Below are 16,210 nucleotides of genomic sequence, written 5' to 3'. Positions count from 1 at the left end.
GAGTTCCCTCCTGAGAGCCTCCGTGTTGCTCAAATGTGGCCAGTCTCAAAGCCAAACTCAGCATGTAAATGCACTGCCTTTTATGGTCATGGCAGATGGAGATTAGTCATGGCAGATCGAGTTCAGTGCCATGTCAGTTGGCCCTTCTTTGGAGTTGGTGTTTCTGCATGATGGAGCTGGACTCAGATATGATCTCTCTCACAAGCCCCTCCTGTTACTTTACCAGAATTGTAGTTGGTGCTGGGGTTTAAGATATATCTAGGGGATCTGGATCTCTGGACTGACCATATGATAGCCAGGCCCTGGGCCTCAACAGACTTCAGCTACTACACTCTGGTTTATTGGACTTACGCCACTCAGCTAACATAGAGTTGAAGAATGTCAACCACCACACCATGGAACCAAGAGTGCCTACAAATGAAAGCAGGAGGATTGCATTCAGCATCCATATGAAATCTAAGCCCCCTCTTGACATAGATGTGGAATGAACACAACTAATCCAAGGTCCACAGGATGGAGGAATAGAGTAAGGATTAGAGTGGACTTACTGATATTCTACTCATGAAGTATTGTGGTTAGTAATCGAAGAAAATGTGGCATTGGTGTGGAAAAAGTGGCATGGTGTCTACTTGGTGCGGGGAATGGGAGGAAGAGATGAGATGTGGAGGCATTTTCGGAACTTAGAGTTGTCCTGGGTGGTGCTGCAGGGACAATTACCAGACATTGTAGATCCTCCCATGGCCCACTGGATGGAACGTGGGAGAGTGTGGGCTATGATGTGGACCATTGACCATGAGGTACAGCGATGCTCAGAGATGTATTCACCAAATGCAATGGATGTGTCATGATGATGGGGGAGAGTGTTGCTGTGCGGGGGGAGTGGGGGGGTGAGGGGGTGGGGGTTGCATGGGGACCTCATATTTTTTTAATGTGATATTTTTAAAAAATGAATTATTAAAAAAAGAGTTGGTTAAATTAAGTGTTTTACCCATTTTTAACTTGGGTGATTTTTCATTTTAGTGTTGAGCTGTAGAATCTCTTTATATATCATGGATATTAAACCTTTATTGGATATGAGATTTCCAAATTTTTTTTTCCATTCAGTTGGCTTCTTTTTCACCTTCTCTCACGTTACCCCTATCTAACACTTTAAACAAAAATTAATTGAAAATGAACAAAGACCTGAAGATATGAACCAGGACCATAAAACTCACAGAATAAAATGTGGGGAAGGAACTTCAGATATCGTGCTGGGCAACTGTTTCTTAGACTTACACTCAAAGCACATGCAATGAAAGAAAAAAATAAATAAAGGGAGCCTCCTCATAATCAAGTCATATGTGCTTAAGAGGACCTGGTGAATAAAGCAGCCTACACAATGGAAGAAAATATTTGGGAGTTGAATGAAAATGAGAACAAAACATATCAAAACCTATGGGACAACACAAAGACACTGCTAAGAGAGAAATTTATAGCTTGCAATGCTTATATTAAAAAAGAAGAAATAAGGAAGCAGTTGTAGCTCAAGTGGTTTTGCACCTGTTTCCCACATACAAGGTACAGGGGTCAATCTCCAGCTCTGATACCTAAAACAAACAAACAAACAAAAAATCAGAGCTAAATTTGAACTAACTGCACATCAGGAGAAACTAGAAAAAGAACAGCAAACTAATCCTAAACCAAGCTGAAGAAATGAAACAGTAAAGGTTAGAGCAGAAATAAATGAAATCAAGATAAAATAAACCCATAGGAGCAGCTGTGATTCAATCAGTAGAGCTCCCATCTACCATATGGGGACACTGCGTTCGCATCCTGGGGCCTCCTAGTGAAGGCAGGCTTGTCTGTACCCTGGAAAGCCATCAGTCCCAGCACTGCAGAGTGGCACCCAGCTTGCAAGCACCTTGGAGTGGCACTGCCCGCAAGTGCCATGGAGACCTGACTCAGCAAGTTGACACAACATAAAAGGGAGACAAGCAAAAAAAAAACCACAGAAAAGAATGCAGTGAATGGACACAGATACCAGAAAACAAGCAAGCCAGAAAGGGGGAGGGGGAAGGAAATAAATAAAAAAATAAACACAGACACAGAAGACCTCACAGTGAATGGACACAGAGAACAGACAGCAAGCCACCCCCAAGGTGGGGGATAAGGAATGAATGAATGAATGAATGAATGAATGAATGAAAATAAAATAAAAATAAATAAATAAATAAATGCAACTGGGTGAATCAACAAAATGAAAATGAAAAGTTGGTTCTTTGAGATGTTCAACAAATTTGAAAAATCCTTAGGGAGAGTAATAATCAAAAAAGATGCAAACATATGAAATCAGAAATGAGAGGGACACATTACTACTGACCCTGCAGAAATGAGAGGTGAAAAAAGTATGCTATGAACTACTGTGTGCAAAAAAACTAGACAATGTAGATGAGATGGACAAATTCCAAAAAACACACAAACTTATACTGAACAAGGGTTCAACACCTCCCCCAAGGATCCATGGGAAGATGACAGGGGGTCTATAAGCTTGAAGGAATTTTGAATAATCCTAAATTTTAATTTAAAGACATGCCAATGTTAAGTGTCAAAAACTCTGCTGCTACATTCTGAGAAAGTATTCGTGGTTTTCACCTGACTGGCAAAGGGGTCCGTGGAACAAAAAAGGATAAGAACCCCTGACCTCCACTGACTCTAGAGGAAATAGGAGATCTCAACAAACCAATCACAAGTAAAAAGATTGAAACAGTCATCAAAAACCTCCCAAAAGGAAGTGGATTTGGCTCGACTGATAAAGTGTCTGCCTACTACATGGGAGGCCCAGGGTTCAAACCCAGGGCCTCCTGACCCATGTGGTGAGCCAGCCCACATGCAGTGCTGATTTGTGCAAGGAGTGCCATGCCACACAGGTGTGTCCCCAGCATAGGGGAGCTCCATGCACAAGGAGTGCACCCAATAAGGAGAGCCACCTGTACAGAAAATTACAGACTGCCCAGAAGTGGTGTCACACACACAGAGAGCTGATGCAGCAAGATGATGCAAGAAAAAGAGACTCAGATTCCCGGTGCTGCTGACAAGAATTCAAGCAGACACAGAAGAATTCACAGCAAATGGACACAAAGAGTAGACAACTGGGGGTTAGGGGTGGGAAATAAATAATAAATCTTAAAAAAATACCCAGACCTCCAAAAGATGAAAAGTTCAGGATCAGATGGCTCCACAGGTGAATTCTTCCAGTCATTCAAAGATGATCTAATACCAAACTTGCTCAAGCTTTTCCAAAAAAATTGAACAGGAAAGAACAGTACCAAATTGATTCTATGAAACCAACATCACTCGAATATCAAAACCAGATAAAGATGCCACAAAAAAGAAAATTACAGTCCAATATCTCTAATGAATATAAATGCAAAATGTCCTCAACAAATACTTGCAAACCAAATCAAAAATCACATTAAGAGAATTATCATCACAATCAAGTCGGTTTTATCCCAGGTATGCAAGGGTTGTTCAACACAAGAAAATCAATTAGTGTAATAAACCACATTGATAAATTGAAGAGGAAAAATCACATGATCTTCTTGATTGCTGCAGAAAAGGTATTTGTCAAAATACAGCACCTTTTCTTGATAAAAACACCCAAAAGATAAGAATAGAAGGAAACTTTCCCAAAATGGTAAAATGTGTATAAGAAAACCGTAAAGCTAGCATGGTACTCAATGATGAAAGGTAGAATGTTGTGGGAAACTGGCTTACCTATTTGTTGCTTCCTGTTATTATAGATGATGTTGCAATTTCTTCCTGCTATTGTAAATGTTACCTTATTGTAGATGTTGCAGATGCTTCCTATTGTGAGGTGATTGCAGCAGTAGAAAGCTTTCCTGTTGAGATCAGGAATAAGACAAAGATGTCCACTGTCACTATTGTTATTCAATATTGCACTTGAAGGTCAAGCTAGAACAATTAGGCTAGATAAAGAAATAAAAGGCATCCAAATAAGAAAGGAAGAAGTAAAACTTCCACTATTCACTGAGGATATGATTGTATACCGAGAATCTCCTGAAAAATCCATCACAAAGCTACTACATCTAATAGACAAGTTCAGCAAAGTGGCAGGGTACACGATTGATATGCAAAAATGAATAGTGCTTCTATACATTACTGGTGTGCAATCTAAGAAGGTGAGGCACAGCGTTAGGCAACAGTCTGGCTTGCCTCTCTGGCCAGCTCTGGCGCAAAGTAGGTACAGCTTCCGCTAGGGTAAGGGTGGCTGGTACGGGCGCTCTGCCCTCGGCCTGGTATGGGCATTACTGCCTTCGGCCTGCCCTTCGGCCCTCCCACCGCACGTCATCTCATGCCCCCCTGCTTGCCGAGCCGACCGCCTGACCTTATAAGGGCATTCAGCCCGCCCGGACCAATAGGGAGCGGGGGCCAGCAACAGCCCTCCCCGCGCTGGCCTGTAGTGCCTCAGCTCCCATACCATAGATAGGCAAAAACCCCGTGCTCACCAATCAGCTCTCACCCCGCACTAGCCCCACCCCCGTTCCCTCGGGCTTATATTGTCAAACACTTCCTCAATAAATCAGATCTGCGCCATCAGCCAGTCTCCGTGGTCTGTCTCCTCTAGCCGGGCTGCGGCGTCCTCCCCTCCTGTGACCCCACGAAGCCCCACAGAGGCTTCAGAAGGAAATCAGAAAAAAAATCCATTTATAATAGAAAACTAAAATAAAATATTTAGGAATAAAATTAAGGAAAGATATAAAGGGCCCATATTGTTGTTGGAGAAAACTCCAACACATTGCTAAAAGAAACCAAAGAAGGCTTAAATAAATGGACAGCCTTTGTTCCTGGACTGGAAGGCTAAATATCATTAAGATGTCAATTCTACCCAAACAGATTTACATATTCAATGCAATCCCAATGAAAGTCCTGTCACCCTTTTTTTGCAGAGATGGAAAAACCAATTATCACATTTGCTTGGAAGGGAAAGGGTCCCTGAATAGATTAAAAATGTCTTGAAAAAAGAACAGAGTTGGAGGACTCTGACTTGTAGACTTTAAAGGATATTACCCAGGGAAGCAGATTTGGCTCAACTGATAGAGTGTTCACCTACCATATGGGTGATCCAGTGTTCAAACCCAGGGCCTCCTGGCACATGTGGTAAGCTGGCCCATGCACAGTGCTGCCATGCGCAAGGAGTGCTGTGCCATGCAGGGGTATGCCCCATGTAGGGAAGTGCTATGTGCAAGGAGTGCACGCCCTAAGGAAAGCCACCCCACATGAAAAAAAAGCACAGCCCACCCAGGAGTGACACTACACACACGGAGAGCTGATGCAGCAAGAAGACACAATGAAAAGAGACACAGATTCCCAGTGCCACTCACAAGAATGCAAGTGGACCCAGAAGAACACAGAGCAAGTAACACAGAGAGCAGGAAGGGGAGAGAAATAAATAAATAAATATATCTTTATAAAAAATAGAAAAATAAAGGATATTACCAAGCTAGTGGTAAAAAAAAAGCATGGTACTGGCATAAAGACAGATTAACCGGGAAACGGACTTTGACCCAGTGGTTAGGGCGTCCGTCTACCATATGGGAGGTCCGCGGTCCAAACCCCGGGCCTCCTTGACCCGTGTGGAGCTGGCCATGCGCAGCGCTGATGCGCGCAAGGAGTGCCGTGCCACGCAAGGGTGTCCCCCGCGTGGGGGAGCCCCACGCGCAAGGAGTGCGCCTGTGAGGAAAGCCGCCCAGCGTGAAAAGAAAGAGCAGCCTGCCCAGGAATGGCGCCGCCCACACTTCCCGTGCTGCTGACGACAACAGAAGCGGACAAAGAAACAAGACGCAGCAAATAGACACCAAGAACAGACAACCAGGGGAGGGGGGGAAATTAAATAAATAAATAAATCTTTAAAAAAAAAAAAAGACAGATTAACCAAAGGAAATAAATTAAGAATTCAGAAATAGACCCTCACATCTATAGTCAAGTATTTTTGACAAGCCTTCAAGCCTTCCCAGCTAGGCCAGAACAGTCTACTCCCTTGGTGCAGGGAGACCTGGATATCCATAACCAAAAGAAAGAGGATGCCTATCTCAAACCTTACACAAAAATTAATTCAAAATGGGTCAAGACCTAAATATAAAAGAGACAACCATAAAAGTGCTAATAGAAAATGTAGGAAAACATCTTTGACATCTTGTGACCAGTGGTAGTTTCCTAAACTTTACACCCAAAGCATGAGCAACAAAATATAAAATAGATAAATGGGACTGCCTCAAAATTAAACACTTTTGCACCTCAAAGTATCTTTTCAAAAGGGTGAAAAGGCAGCCAATTCAATGGGAGAAAATCTTTGTCAATCACATATCCAGGGTAGTGGAAGCGTTTTGGGCCTGGAATCCTTACACAACCCAGTGGCTTTAACACAATGAGCTCTATCTGCACTGAGTATGACCTGTCAGCCTCTACACTCCCTCCTGACGGGAGAGTTTTTCTAGTTGAATATGCTATGAAGGCTGTGGAAAATAGTAGTACAGCTATTGGTATCAGATGTAAAGATGGTGTTGTCTTCGGAGTAGAAAAAATTAGTCCTTTCTAAACTTTATGAAGAAGGTTCCAACAAACGGCTTTTTAATGTTGATCAGCATGCTGGAATGGCGGTAGTAGGTTTGTTGGCAGATGCTCGTTCTTTAGCAGACATAGCAAGAGAAGAAGCTTCTAACTTTAGATCTAACTTTGGCTGTAACATTCCACTCAAACATCTTGCAGATAGAGTGGCCATGTATGTTCATGCCCATACACTGTACAGTGCTGTTAGACCTTTTGGATGCAGTTTCATGTTCGGGTCTTACATTGTGAATGATGGTGCACAACTCTACATGATTGATCCATTGGGTGTTTCATATGGTTATTGGTAAAGCCAGGCAAGTTGCAAAGACAGAAATTGGAAAGCTTCAGATGAAAGAAATGACCTGCCGTGATGCTATTAAAGAAGTTGCAAAAATAATTTACATAGTACGTGATGAAGTTCAAGATAAAGCATTTGAACTAGAGCTCAGCTGGGTTGTTGAATTAACTAAAGGAAGACATGAAATTGTTTCAAAAGATATAAGGGAAGAAGCAGAGAAATATGCTAAGGAATCTTTGAAGGAAGAAGATGAATCTGATGATGATAATATGTAACATTTACATCTGCTTCTGTTTTAAATTTCTACATAGTCTCATGTAAACTATTTAGCCCAATGGATTATTATATGCCCAGTAATGAATTGCCATTAAATTTTTGTCTTATAATCATTGATGTTTGCTTAATATCTGCTTAACAAAATTAGTGTGGGCAATTGGGTACTGGTACTCAGAATTAAAATGCCTGCTTAAACATTCCTTAGAGGCTGTTGGATCATATGAATTTAAAACCCCAGTCCACTAATATAGAAGCAAAAAGTAACCTGCTGGGCTGTTGTTGCCCAGTTTTGTATTTAAATGATACTTGGTTATCCTCCTCTATTAAACTTTAGGTGTAATTTAGAAAAACAGATCCTACAACATGTGAGTCAAGAATGTTTCTCTTTTCCTTTATTGTCATAAGGAGGAGTGGATTTAAGAATTAAAGATCCTACTCTGTCACTTTTTTAAAAATTCACCTATCCATTAAGTGTTTAATATCCAAGATATACAAAGAAATTACACAACTCAAGAGTAAAAAGACAAACTTCCCAATTAAAAAATGGGCAAAAAACTTGAAAAGAAAATTGCCCAAAAAAGAAATACAAATGGTGAAGAAACACATGAAAAAAATGTTTTTCATTAACAATTAGGGAAATGCAAATGAGAACTACATGAGATATCATTTCACACCTATTACACTGGCCACCCTTAAAGTTGGAAAACTAAATGTTGGAGAGGATATGGAGAGATGGAGACACTTATTCACTGTTAGTGGGAATACAGAATGGTATAGCCATTGTGGAGGAATGACTGGCACCTCCTAAGAAAGTTGAATATCGACGTAGCATGTTACGTGGCAATATCATTACTATGTATGTGCTTAGAACAACTGAGAGCAGAGACACCAACAGACATCTGGACATTGAAATTCACAGTGGCATTATTCATGATTGCCAAAAGTTAGAAACAATCTGGGTGTCCATCAACCGATGAGTGGATAAACAAACTGTGGTGTATACACATAATGGAATATTATGCAGCTATAAGAAGAAATGAAGTTTTGAAGCATATGACATGGATGAACCTAGAGGACATTATGTTGAATGAAGCCAGACACAGAAAGACAAATACTGTATGATTGTGCTATTATGAACTAAATATAAAATGTCAACTCATGAAGTTAATAATTAGAATATAGGTCACCAGAAAAGAAAACGAGGGAAACGGACTTTGGCCCAGTGGTTAGGGTGTCCGTCTACAATATGGGAGGTCCGCAGTTCAAACCCCGGGCCTCCTTGACCCATGTGGAGATGGCCATGCGCAGTGCTGATGCGCGCAAGGAGTGCTGCACCACGCAAGGGTGTCCCCCGCGTGGGGGAGCCCCACGCGCAAGGAGTGCCCCATAAGGAGAGCCGCCCAGCGCTAAAGAAAGTGCAGCCTGCCCAGGAATGGCGCCGCCCACACTTCCCGTGCCGCTGATGACAACAGAAGCAGACAAAGAAACAAGACGCAGCAAATAGACACCAAGAACAGACAACCAGGGGAGGGGGGGAAATTAAATAAATAAATAAATCTTAAAAAAAAAAAGAAAATGAGGGTAGAGAATGGAAAGCTGAGGATTAATGTGTGCATAAGTGGTAAAAATGTTATTTGTAAATCTTTGGAAATGAATAGAAACACATCATGGTGTTTGTAATTAGCTGAGCTCTATATGGGTATGACAGTGGTTGAAAGGGCAAGTCTAAGGTCATGTATATTACTAGAATGAAAGTTAAAAACTGTAACATGAGACTTCATAAGACAGTGAAACCTCACGTAAAGCATCAATGTGGGTGATATGGAATATATAAGACCATTTTTGCAAAATAAAAATACAAATATACTAGAGAGAAAGAAAAAGAATAGCAGCTTTGTACAGCAGGGGAAGCATAGAGAGATTTAGAAGGGATGAGGGTTTTTTGTTTATTATTATTATTGTTATTGGAATAATGGAAGTGCTCTAAAATGATTGAAGCAATGAATGCACAAATATGTGATTAAATGGAATACCATCTATCAGTTTGGAACAATTTATGCTTTATTAATATGTGTCAATAAAATTGATTTGTTTAAAGCAGTGCTAAAAAAAGAAAAAATAAGGAATTTTAGGTCTTCAAAATACAACGTGGAGAAAGCGCAAGTCAAGTCAACTAGTGGGAAAATACTTCTGCCATCCATATACCCAAGAAAGGACTCATAGCCTTAATATAGAAATAACCTTGACAAATTAATAAGAAAGGCAAAGAGCCCAGTAGAAAGATGGAGAAAACACTTGAAAAGGCCCTTCATAAAAGTGTATTAACAAGTGGCCAATTAATGTATGAAATAAAGAATCTTCAGTCACAAGGCTTGTTCTCTGTCTTTGTTTTTTGGAGGCACCAGGACCAAACCTGGGATCTCCCTTGTGGGAAGCAGGTGCTAAATTGCTTGATCCACATACACTCCCCCCTCCCTTTTTAAAAAATTATGTATTTCCTCCCGGGGATTCTAGCTTTTTGTCCATAGAGATGCAGTGCGTCTGGGTCCGTACTTAATCTTGAGGATCCAGAAATTTCCTGGTACAAAGAATTCAATCAAAAAGTATTTATTGAATTAATAGAGGATACAAAATGTTTGCAAAATTTTATGAGATTTTAAAATTTTAAATGTATGATAAATTCAATCAAAGTGAACAGGGTGCATCCCACAGCATCTGTGTAAACAGGGTGTGTCCCTTGAAATGTAATTCTGATTAGGTTTATGAACTGTTTTTCCTTGTATAAAAGGAAGACAAATAGAGGAGAATTTAACCAGAAAAGAACAAGATGAAGAGTACAGGATTTTAGTAGAAAAGTCAAGTGCTGCCTTCCTGTGGAACCTACATTGAAACCTAGTTGGCTTCACCCTTATGGTTTCAGTTCTGGTTATTTTTTCATCTATTTATATAATGTCCTACTCCATGGCTTTCAACCTGGGACAAAGGGTAGTCGTTGTCCACACCATGCAGCAGTGGAAGGAGTTCCTGTGGGAAACTGAAATACAGATATCTTGCTGTTTCCACAAACACCTCAAATCACTCAGGACGTCATTATAATAATTGCCCATTTTCTCTTTAATAACATCTAGATTCTTAAAAGGTCAATTGCTTTCTCAATTTTGGTTGAATAACATTGAAGTCGATTTGGACTCAATACTTTAGTAGGATGGTAGCAACATGGGTGTTTTTCTTTTTTATTTATTTATTTATTTATTTTATTGACTTTGTAATAATATTACATTAAAAATATATATGTGAGGTCCCATTCAACCCCATCCCCCCACCCCCCCTCTCCCCCCCCAACAACACTCATTCCCATCATCATGACACATCCATTGGATTTGGTAAGTACATGGGTGTTTTTCAAAGTCATTTATTTTGAAATAATATTAAAGATATGAAAAACTGCAGTAGGAGTGGGTATAGCTCATTGCTTGAGCTCCAGCTTCCTATGTACAAGGTCCTGAGTTCGATCCCCAGTACCTCTTTTAAAAAATTGCAAGAGTATGTACAAAGAACTCCCAATCCAATCCCTTCCTTAGATTCACCAGCTGTTTCCCAAGTTATTTTAATTTTATCCCACTTGCCCACTAATAAGTATTTCACAAAAAGATATCTATCTGCAAAACAAGGACACTCTACTAGAACACCCCAAATGAGGAAATTAGCTCTGCTTCTATGCTGTAATCCCATTCACAAACTCCTTCAACTTTTATCTACTGTCTCATCCTTCTCAAACTCTCTCAGAAATACATTTTTTCCAGTCAGCTTTATCCTGTCAACTTCAATATGGAGCTCCTCCTGAGAAGTTCTTTCATTTTCACATCTTTGAGAAATTTAAGAAGCACAAATGACCTCAGCCTTTGCCCAGTGTTTCCTCATGAGATTTAGGCCGTACATTCAGACCATCAGGAGAGTTAGGAGTGCAGCCCATCAGTAGAGGTAGGAGATCTCCTTTTGGGTCACCACTGATGATGTAAACTTGATAACTCCGTGAAATTTCTCTCAGGTTCCTTTTCATGCAAAAACATGTTTTCACTTTACAATGAATTACATATTATAAGGACATATTCTGATATCAATACTGTAGGCTGCAACCATCCTCCACCCATCATCCTCTCACCTGAATCAACTACCACTCTGATGGTTGTCAAATGGTAATATTTTTCCATTTCCAGCACTGCTTCTATATATCTTACATAGCTTTCTACCTTAAAAAGGCTTACTTGCTTCTTGTTTATTTGTTATAGCACTACAGATTGATATATTCAGTTTTATTCAATATGTTCTCATCTGTTATTATTGTTTTTTTTAATGCACAAATTTTCCCAGATTGCACTAGTGGGATACCCTTCAAGTTGATTCACTGAGGCCCCAGGTAGCTCATCTGTACTTAGTCTAGGAGGGATTCCCAGAAAAGGGGTTAAAGTATTCCTGACTTCTTTGCCCAAATTGCATTCAATGTCACAGGTCCTGTTTCTTTCATCAAGTCTTATGGATATCCATCATCAAATATTTAAAATTCACACCTACCCTCTTAAATTTTCTGTTGGTATACTCGCTTGTCCATATGTCAATGCATCCAAAATGCTCTCTTGGACATAACTATCTCATCCTGTCGTTCTTTAAGTTTGTTGATGGCTTCCCACTGTCCTTGGGACAAGGACCATAGAACTTACAATGGCCTTCAGGTCCTGAATACTTCCGTTTCCTCCAGTTCCCTCTGCTCTTAGTTTCTGCAAAGAACAGTCCAATGTTGCTTGGGTTTTGTACATTTTTCCAGTAAACCAATTCCTATCCCAAGCACCTTTTCTAAGACTTTGCCCAGTTAAATCTTTAAGGTTTGTTTTCCAGGATTTGTCCCATCTGAACTAATGAAATCCTTTGATACTAAGTGCATAATTTAACATGGTCATTCTCACTTTACTTCTAAATCAAACTGAACATCACAGGGGCAGATGGTTGATTGATTTGCCTATATAATTCCATTCACTGACTCTAACAAATCTTCACTTCCCTTGGAAAATGGCCAGACTGGAAAGACAAAGGGTAACCTAAAAGTATAAATTACCTAAAAAATATAATATATGATTACCTAAATTATTTTTATAAAAATCTGCACTAAATCTTTGCTTTTTGTTTTTCACAGCAGTGAATTTTTAAGAGTAAATATTTTAAAGAAGGCAAGGTGTATTTCTCGGAATTAGTCCATGTCATCAAAGATATCTAATCTGTTGTCGTGCAATTGCTCAAAGTTTACTTTTAAATCCCATTTTAGCAGTGTCGCCACTTTTATTACTAACTTTAGTGAATTGATTCTTTCCTTTATTCTTTTTTAAGTGATTTATTTCATTATTTCTCTCCTCTCCCTCCCCATTGTCTGCTCTCTGTGTGCACTCCTTATGTGTTCTTCTTTATCTGCTTGCACACTCAGAGGCACCAGGAAACTGCATCTTTTTTGTTGCATCACCTTGCTGCTCCATGTGTGTGGTGCCACTTCTGGGTGGGCTGTGCTTTTTTTGTGTGGGGTGACTCTCCTTGCAGGGCACACTCCTTGCGCATGGGCACCCCCACGTGGGGGACACTCCTGCGTGGCACAGCACTCTTTGCATGCGGCAACTGTGTGCATGGGCCAGCTCACCACCCAGGCCAGGAGGCCCTGGGTATCAAACCCTAGACCCTCCCATATGGTAGGCAGATGCTTTATCAGTTCAGTCACATCTGCTTCCCTTTCCTTTATTCTTAATCAGTCTACCTACAGGATTTTCAGTTCTATTGATCTTTTCAAATAACCAGGTTTTATTTATAGCTGTGTTGATTCTATTGATTTTCTCTTGTCTCATTCATTCCTGCTCTAATCTTTATTTCCTTCCTTCTGGCAGTTTTGGGTTTAGTTTGCCCTTCTTTTTGCATTTCCTTAAGGTGTAAAATTATGTTATTAATTTGAGATGTTTATTTTTTAAATGAAGGTGTTTTTGGCTACAAGTTTCTCTCTTAGTAATGTTCTCTGTGCATCCTCTAAGTTTTGATATGTTCTGTATTCATTTCTGTTAATCACAAAGTGTCTTCTAATTCCCCTCAAGATTTCATCTGTGACCCGTAGGTTGATTTGAGTGCGTAATTCAACTTTCACATATTTGTGGAACTTTCTAATTTCCCTTGTTATTAATTTCCAGTTTCATGCCCTTCTCTTATTAATTTCCAGTTTCATGCCACTTTGATCAAAGAAGTTCCTCATAATTTCAGGGTTTCTGTGTATGTTGTGGGATAACATAGGGTCTATTCTAGGAATGTTCCATGTACACTTGAGAAGAATATATTCTACTGCTTCCTGTTGGCTTATAGTGTTGTTCAAGTTCTCAATATCCTTATTAATCATCTGTACAATTTTTCTAACCATTTGTGAAATTGGGAAATTAAATTTTCCAAATATTATGGTAGAACTATTTCTCCCTTCAAATCTCTCATTTTTTTCCCTCTATATATTTAAGTGCTCTGCCAAAGTGGATCCCTAGTGGGATCCTGGAATCCTTAGCTCCATCCCTAAGTGTTCTTTTTAAAGAGAGTAAGAGCATGGTACGAGTGATGGGAGTGTCCTTCCTATCTGACTCATTAGAGTCAGAAGTGTCTTCCTCACTGACCTGTACCATGTACAAGGAAGCCTTAGCAACCTGTATGTTCCTCTTTTCTGGGGTACAGTTGGGGCTTTTTGGACAGCTCTGCAGAATTTTAATCCTTTTCAGTTCTGAGAGGCTCCTTCCTCCTGTTCTTTTATGGTTTGTAATATGGCCTTAAGATCTTATTTAAAGGGACCATCTTCTGCCCCATAACTTTGGCAGTTTTTCTGTAGGAATCACATCCATTTCTGCATTGTCTCTCCCCTGCTTTGGTAAGTAAAGCCACCTTGCCTTCCTTGGTGGGCCAGCCCTGCCTCCTCCTCTTTTTTCCTTTGGTAGTTCTTTATGCTTCCTTTATGTCCCTATTGGCATGGCCTCCCTTTGCTGGACTTTTCTCCTTCTGGGCCACCTCAGTGAAAATGGCTGATTCTGTGCTTCTGATTCCAACCCAAAGCAAAACATTGTTGATCCTTTCTACCACTTCACCCACTAGTGTCACCAAGGTCAACAGAAAGAATATGGGAGTCTTCCCCTGGGAAAGCCCTTGTTTCATTAATGCCTCTTATGCTGTCCAAGGCAAGACCATATCCTCCACATTCTGTCAAAGAGAGGGATGATGTAGCCAATTGTCTTTCCTTTACCTACAGGGCATTTGTGACCCCATGCACAGTCTTGTAGGGTATTTTACTTTTTTGGGAAGTCCATCACAGCTGGAAACATCACTTCCATGTTCCAGCATACCAGAGTGAGTGCTTGGGTTTGTCTCCATCCTTCTGTTGGTGGTCCTGCTCCGTACATGTAAAAATACACAGCACTTCTCTCTTCAATTTCAGTTGTTGTGTCTTCTGTATCACTTATCCTTCTATCATTTTGAGTCTACTGCTATATGCCTCTAATGTGTTTTTAAAATATATTTTTATTTTTTAAAGATACATTGCTCACACAAAATGTTACATTAAAAAATATAGGAGGTTCCCATATACCCCACCTTCCACAACCCCCACTTTTCCCAAAGCAACAACTTCTTTCATTAGTGTGGTACATTCATTGCATTTGATGAGTATATTTTGGAGCACTGCTACACAGCATAGATTATAGTTTACATTGTAATTTACACTGTCTCCTGGTCCATTCAGTGGGTTATGGCAGGTTATATAATGTCCTGCATCTGTCCATGCAATATCATTCAAGGCTATTCCTAGTCCTGAAAATGCCATGTCACACCTCCTTTTCCCTCTCCCTGCCTCCAGCAACTCCCATTGCCACTGTCTCAACATTAATGTTATAATTTAGTCCATTGCTAGAGTCACAATAATTCAATAATAGAATACAAAAAGTCCATTCTAATCCATATTCTATTTCTCCATCCTGAGGACCCTGGAATAGTGATGTCCACTCCACCTCTAAATCAAGAGGGGGTTTAGATCCCATATGGCTGAGGGATGGAATTATCCTGCTTGCATTAGTAGACTTTTGGTTCCTTGGTGTGGTTGTTGACCATCTCCACCTCCCTGTTAGCTGACCTAGGTAAGTCCAAGTCACCAGAGAGTAGGTGTTGCAACTCTGCTGACCCTCAGGGCACAGTTGGCACATAGTGTAGAGATTCAAGTCTCGAGTATACACCAACCCCAGTGCAAACCACAGGCTCAATAAAAGTGACAGAAGGGGCATCTGTAGAGGTCCCATCTGAATCCAACTCCATCACATTCATGAGTACAAATTCTAAAGTCTGTCCCACTGGCAAGACACTGAACTCCTTAGCCATCTGTTATGACTGTAGGAACTGGGTGTCTTGTCTCCATAGCCCTCAGCAGCACCCATACCTGGGTTTTATCTACTTTGGCTGTGTCTGAGATCCTTCTGAAATGTGCATAAGCATTTGACCCCTCTGGTGATCTCCTGACTCATTTTGAAGTCTCTTAGACATATAAACTCATTTCTGTTTACCATTTCCCCCTTTTATTCAAGGTCTTTTCTAGTTGTATCACCACCTGGTACTTGGTAGTAATCCCTCAATACCAGGGAGGCTTATCCCTGGGAGTCATGTACCAAGCTGGGGGATGGTAATACATTTACATGCTGAGTTTTGCTTAGAGAGTGGCCACATTTGAGGAACATGGAGGCTCTCAGGAGGTAACACTTAGGCACACTACAGCTCTAGGTCAAGTTGAAATTTCAAGTGCCCAGGCTCTTAAGTAAAGCCATCAGTACCAAGGGCTCATTTTTGGACCATCCTTCTTCCCTGGTCTTTGCCATTGCACTTGGGGGATCATTGCTGTTCCATTAGGCAATTTGATGAGCTCCCTTGCGTAGGAACTCAGCACTCCATCAGTTCTCATTTGTTACTGTAGCTACTATGATGATACCCAATGAA

General features: G+C 40.5%; 1 pseudogene; it reads left to right on the top strand.

The window, feature by feature from the left end:
* The first annotated feature begins 6,424 nt into the window (after window positions 1–6,424).
* LOC101441653 (proteasome subunit alpha type-3 pseudogene) lies at window positions 6,425–7,249 on the top strand (annotated as a pseudogene).
* Window positions 7,250–16,210: the final 8,961 nt, after the last annotated feature.

The sequence above is a fragment of the Dasypus novemcinctus genome, chromosome 28 (assembly GCF_030445035.2).
Source record: "Dasypus novemcinctus isolate mDasNov1 chromosome 28, mDasNov1.1.hap2, whole genome shotgun sequence".
Classification (NCBI taxonomy): Eukaryota; Metazoa; Chordata; class Mammalia; order Cingulata; family Dasypodidae; genus Dasypus; species Dasypus novemcinctus.
The sequence above is the reverse complement of the archived record's forward strand: the minus strand, read 5'-3'. Positions and strand labels throughout refer to the sequence as shown.